The following is a 6,000-nucleotide window of genomic DNA, read 5'->3' on the forward strand; positions in this document are numbered from 1 at the left end:
TTTTGAACCTAAACCAAAGAATGCCATGAATGCGAGTCCCTTCAAGACTGAGGAGGAGAAGGCTTGCCCCGATCCTTCTCTTGTTCGAGAATCCATTGACATAGAGCTCCAAGTCGATAGATTCTGAATAGTTTCCTGGTGACTTTGCTGGCCTGTTGCTCAGATTCCTTGATTGGATGATATGAGAATTCCGAGATGAAATCGACAACAACCTGCCCTTTGATGGTTGTTTTCGGTCTATACTGCAGATCGAATTGACTCAGCTCCATGGCCCACTTAAACAACTTACCCAAAGCCTCTAGTTTCTTAAAGACTTGTTTGAGCAGGTAATTAGTCAATACATGGATTGTGTGGGTGTGGAAGTAAGGTCGCAACTTTCTAGAGGTGATCAGTAGGGCATAAACCAATCGCTCCATTTCTGCATACTACATCTCGGTGTCCAGTAGACGCTTGCTCGCGTAATATAATGGCCATTGGACCCTGTTCTCCTCCCCGACTAAAGCTGCATTGACCGCATACTAAGAGACAGACAGATATAAAAGGAGAATTTCTTGCGGGAGAGGCTTGGACAGAAGAGGTGGCCTTCCGAGGTGCTCTTTAATGCTCTAAAATGCCTGTTCGCACATGGGATTCCATTCAAATTTCTTGTTGGTCCTGAATATATTAAAGAATGGCAAGTAGCAATCTGTTGCCTTTGATATGAAGCGACTGAGAGCTGTTATTTGCCTATTGAGACTCTAAACCTGCTTTCGATTGGTCGGGCTTTTCATATCGAGGAGATCTTGGATTTTTTTTAGGGTTGATCTCTATTGCCCTCTGATTAATAATGTACCCCATGAATTTTCCTAAGGATACTCCGAATAAACATTTGAGAGGATTGAGCTTCATTCTATACTTCTAGAGTATGCTGAACATCTCAGTAAGATGTGCTATGTGATCTGAAACGACATGCGATTTGACCAGCATGTCATCAATATAAACTTCCATCGATTTCCTGATCTGTTCGAAAAACATCCGGTTAACCAGTCGCTGGTAAGTTGCTCTAGCATTTTTTAGGCCGAATGGCATAACCCTATAACAATACAGCCCCCGATCTGTGACAAATGAGGTATACTCTTCGCCCAGTGCATACATCAAAATCTGATTGTATCCCGAGTAGGAGTCCATAAAACTTAGCAGCTCGTGCCTGGAGGTGGTATCAACGAGCTGATCAATCCTTGGCAAGAGAAAGCTGTCTTTCGGAAAGACTTTGTTGAGGTCGGTGAAGTCAACGTAGGTCCGCCATTTGTCGTTAGGCTTCTTTACCAAAACCGGGTTGGCAACCCAACTCAGGTAGAGCGCCTCCTGGATGGATCCATTTAGAAGGAGATTATCTACCTCAACCTTCAAGACAGTATATCACTCCGGATCTATTGCTCTTCTCTTTTGGCGGACCAACCTGGCCTTACTATAGATGTTCAAGGCATGGCAAATGATATTTGGGTTGATCTCGACCATGTCTACATGAGTCCATGCGAATACATCAACATTTTCCTTGAGGAAGTTGGTAAGGTTGCTGCCGTGCTAGGGATTGAGATTACTTCCAATTCTTAGCACCAGGTTCGGCTCGTTTTGATCGACTGACACTTCAGACAGGTCCTCAACCAATCCACTGGAAAGGCATTCTTAGATACGAGGATCCATGTTATCCTCAGCTGGACCAGGCTGTGGTTCGATCCGGCTGATCGCCATTGCCTGTTTAAGGATGCTAAGTGGACTGCTTTTCCCCTTGCACGCCATCTGCATTGCCCTTACATAGCAGTCGCGAGATATGCATTGAGATCTGCTAACTTCCCCTATCCCCATTGGGGTGGGGAACTTCATCTTTAGATGGTAGATTAAGGTGACTGCTTTGAAGTTTCTTAGTAGAGGTCGTTCTAGGATGCCGTTGAAAGCGGACGGACAGTCCACTACTAAGAACTCAATGATTTTGGTCACCTCGTTGGAGTCACCCAATGTGACCGGGAGTGAGATCGTCCTTTTGGGGATCAGGTGATCCTCGGTGAAACCATATAGAGGGATTGAGGCAGGCTTCAGGTCAGCCTCATCCAGTTTCATTCTCTTGAAAGCTCGCCAAAACAAGATGTTCACGATGCTTCCGTTGTCCACCAGCATTCGATGGACGTCGTAACGCCCTATTTAGGGCGTGATGACGAGAGCATCGTCATAGAGATGATGCAATCGAACTGCGTCTTTTTCGAAGAAAGTGATTTCCTCCTCTTTGCGAACCTTAGATGGTCGCGGCGTCGTGTTCATTACACTGATGGGGTCATGATGGGTTGTGCGAGCATACCTCTCTTGGGCACCTCACGAATTCCCTCCGAGGTGTGGTCCCCCAAGGATGATCCCTATGCTGTAAATACCCTTGCGACCACCACGCTTCTTGCCCGGTTCCTGTTGATTTTTCTCCCATACGGAAGCAGAGTCATCAACATACTCTTTGAAGTGCCCCTGCTTGATGAGGTCTTCAATAATGGTGGAAAAGTAACCCGCCCGGCCCGGCCCGCGGCGGGTTACATGCTTTGGCGGGTTACATGCTTTGGCGGGCTGGGCTTAACCCGCCCGCCAACAAAGGCGGGCCGGGTTAGGCCCGCCAATTTAGGGAGAGTGGCTGGCCCAGCCCGGCCCGCCAGCCCTAACCCGCCGGGTTAGGCACGGTCCGGGCCGGGTTAGCCCGATTTTCTTTTTTTTTTTGTGTTTTTTTATTTTTTTTGTTTTTTTAATTTAACTTTTCAAATAAATAATTATAAATATAATTGTTTTTAGTTAACTTTTCAAATATCAATAATTCAATTCAATTAATTTTTTTTTTTTGTTAACATTTCAAATATTAATTCAATTTTAATACAATAAAATTGTAATATAAGAAAAATTAGACTTATTCATTTATCAAAAAATAAAATAAGAAATTACAACAATTATTGCCTCGTTAAAAACCTCACCAAGAAAAACCCAATGGGAGAAAAACTTGGTAAAGAAAAAAGAGTGCAATAATTGACAATTAATTTACAAATTACATTTTACAAAACAACTAAATTGGGGGTGGTTCACTAGGACCTCCCTCATCTGTATCATCTATATTACAAAATTGAAATGATTCTACTAAAGCATTGTCGATAACCTCGTATTGATCTTGATGGCGCGATCGTTCCCAATCTCGAAGACATGTGAGGACTTCAATCATTTTTGGAGCAAGTTTAGTCCTCCTTTCATTTAAAATCCTTCCACTTGCACTAAATGTTTGTTCGGATGAGACGGTTGAGACAGGAACAGCGAAAACATCCAAGGCAAGTCTTGATAATACCGGAAAAATACATTTTCTGGCTCTCCAATACTCTAAGAGATCAAAGTGACCTGTTGAAAACATTTCGGGGGTTGCCAAATATTGTTGAAGTTCATTACTCTGCGACTCCATGGAGGACAGCATATTAGTTGTTGTTGTTGTTGGTGGTGGTGCTTCTGAAGAGGAGGCTGTGCTTCGGACTCGGGTCCTCTTCGGCCTATTCAGTGCATTCCAAGAGAATAAGTCTTCATTTGTTTCTTCTGCTACAGCTTCTCTGGATATTTCGCCTCTTTGCGACTGCGGGTTCCCATACCTGTTTTCATATTGGAAATATACTTCGAAAAGACTATTTTTTACCTCTCCTATTTGATTGACATATGATTCGGTTTGTAAATTTTCACTTAAATTGTCAAAACCATTTTCTAAACGTGCTAATTTAATTCTAGGATCAAATATAGCACCTAAACAATAAAGAAAAGGAACGGGTTTCCAATATTTCAAAAAAAAATTTTCCATTGCCTTTATTGGTGCATGTAAAATTTCATTGTCTTTGTTTTTTGTAAATAACTCGGAAATTTTTATAATTGCATGTATTACCAATGGACTAGTAGGATAATACACACCAGAAAGTTGTAAAGTGGCTTGGTAAAAACATTTGAGAAAAGAATGAAATACTTTAGCTATCTTCCAATCATTTTCTACCAAATGATGAGGACCTCTATTATTTGCTACAAAATAACTAATTATATTAGCATAAGGTAAACATGAATCAAGCATTAAATAAGTACTATTCCATCTAACAGGCATATCTAATGCAAAAGTTCTAGGAGACATATTTGATTTTATACAAGCTTCTTGAAATTCAGCATTTCTTTTATTACTACTAGTAATCCAAGCTAAAGATTCCCTAATTCTATCAATATTTTTTTTAATTGTTTTCATACCACTTTTCACAATTAAATTAATAACATGACATGCACAACGTTGGTGAAAAAACTTCAAATTATTATATAAAAGATAATTATTTTGAAAAAATTCTATAGCTTTACTATTAGAACTTGCATTATCTAAAGTTAAACTTATCACTTTATCAATAATATCATAATCTTCTAAAACTTCAATAATTTTATTATAGATTTCTAAACCACTATGATCCACATCCATTAATCTAAATCCTAATAAAGATTTATTTAATTTAAATTCATTATCAAAATAATGACTAGTCACACAAATATAATCTTGTTTAGCTCTACCACTCCAAATATCAGCAGTTAAAGCCACACTAATATGACAAGTATGAAATTTATTTTTTAATTCTAATTTCATTTTTTTAAACAATTTTATTAAATCATTTCTAGTTGCAGTTTTAGAATAACTTTTAAATCCTGGAAAAAATGAATTTTGAACAAATCTTTCAAAATATTTATCTTCTGCCATATTAATAGGTTGATCAGATGCAGCAATATATAAAGCTAACTGTTCCCTATATACATCAGAATTATAACGCCAAGTAGTACCCATATTAGTTATTTGAGTTTGATTGCTTTCTCTATTTCCATGTTGATTAATATGTTTATTAGCATGCCTTTTTAAAGTACTAGTACCATTACCTGAATCAGCTTTATAAACATTTGCACAATATTTGCATCTTGCTTTCTTGACTTGAACGCCATTTTCTGTCTCGTAAAACTTGTCGAAATGCGCCCAAACGTCTGATGTGTGTCTGTTTTCGCTTTCGACGGCAGTTGATGATCCCGCCTCAGCTTGAGATGAAGTTGGACGAGGACGACGATTACGAGGACGACTTCTAGAACCACCGGGCGCTGTTGGAATCGACGGCATATTTTGAGGTGTATCGGATTCTGAGACTGGGATTGGGACAGCGGGACTATTTGAATCTCCTGCATTCATAGTAAAATCAGCGGGACTAGGACTAGGATAATAGTTTTCTTCCTCATTGAAATTGATGGGAGAGAAATATCTATCCATTGTAGACTTGTAGTTGAAAAAAAAAATGATGTAGAAGAAATAAAAATTAAAGAAAGAGATTTGGAATATGGAAATTGGAAATATGAATTGAAAATTGCAAAACCTAATAAAAATTAAAATAAGAGCAAATTGATAACAAAAATATTAAGAGAATAAATGAATAATTGAGACTTGAGAGTTGAGAGAATAGAGATTAGAATAGAGAATATGAGAAAATGAGAGAATTTGAGTTGTGAGAAAAATATGAGAGTTTAGGGCCAATTTATAGAAAAAAATAGGGAAAGAAAATGACGAAAAAGACCCCTCCAACGGCTATAAAACGGCTATATTTCAAGGGTAAAAGTGTAATTGAAAAAAATAAAAAAGATTTACTTTTTTTTTTTTTTTTTGGGCCAACCCGCCAGCAACCCGCCGGGTTGCGGGCCTCTTGCAAAGAGGACAAATTAGCAACCCGCGGGCCGCCGGGTTACCATTGTGCAACCCGGCCCGCCCGGGGGTTGCTGGCGGGTTGGGCTCAACCCGGCCCGCCATTAAGGCGGGCCGGTTTGAGCCCTCTTTTTTACGGGCCGGGTTAGGGTTGGCCCGCCTAACCCGGCCCATTTTTTCCACCTCTAGTCTTCAATTGCTTGCTTAAGGGCTCAACACTCATCGGTGTGATGCCCATTATCCCGATGATAGTGACATTACTT

The sequence above is a fragment of the Pistacia vera genome, unplaced genomic scaffold (assembly GCF_008641045.1).
Source record: "Pistacia vera cultivar Batoury unplaced genomic scaffold, PisVer_v2 Contig445, whole genome shotgun sequence".
NCBI lineage: Eukaryota > Viridiplantae > Streptophyta > Magnoliopsida > Sapindales > Anacardiaceae > Pistacia > Pistacia vera.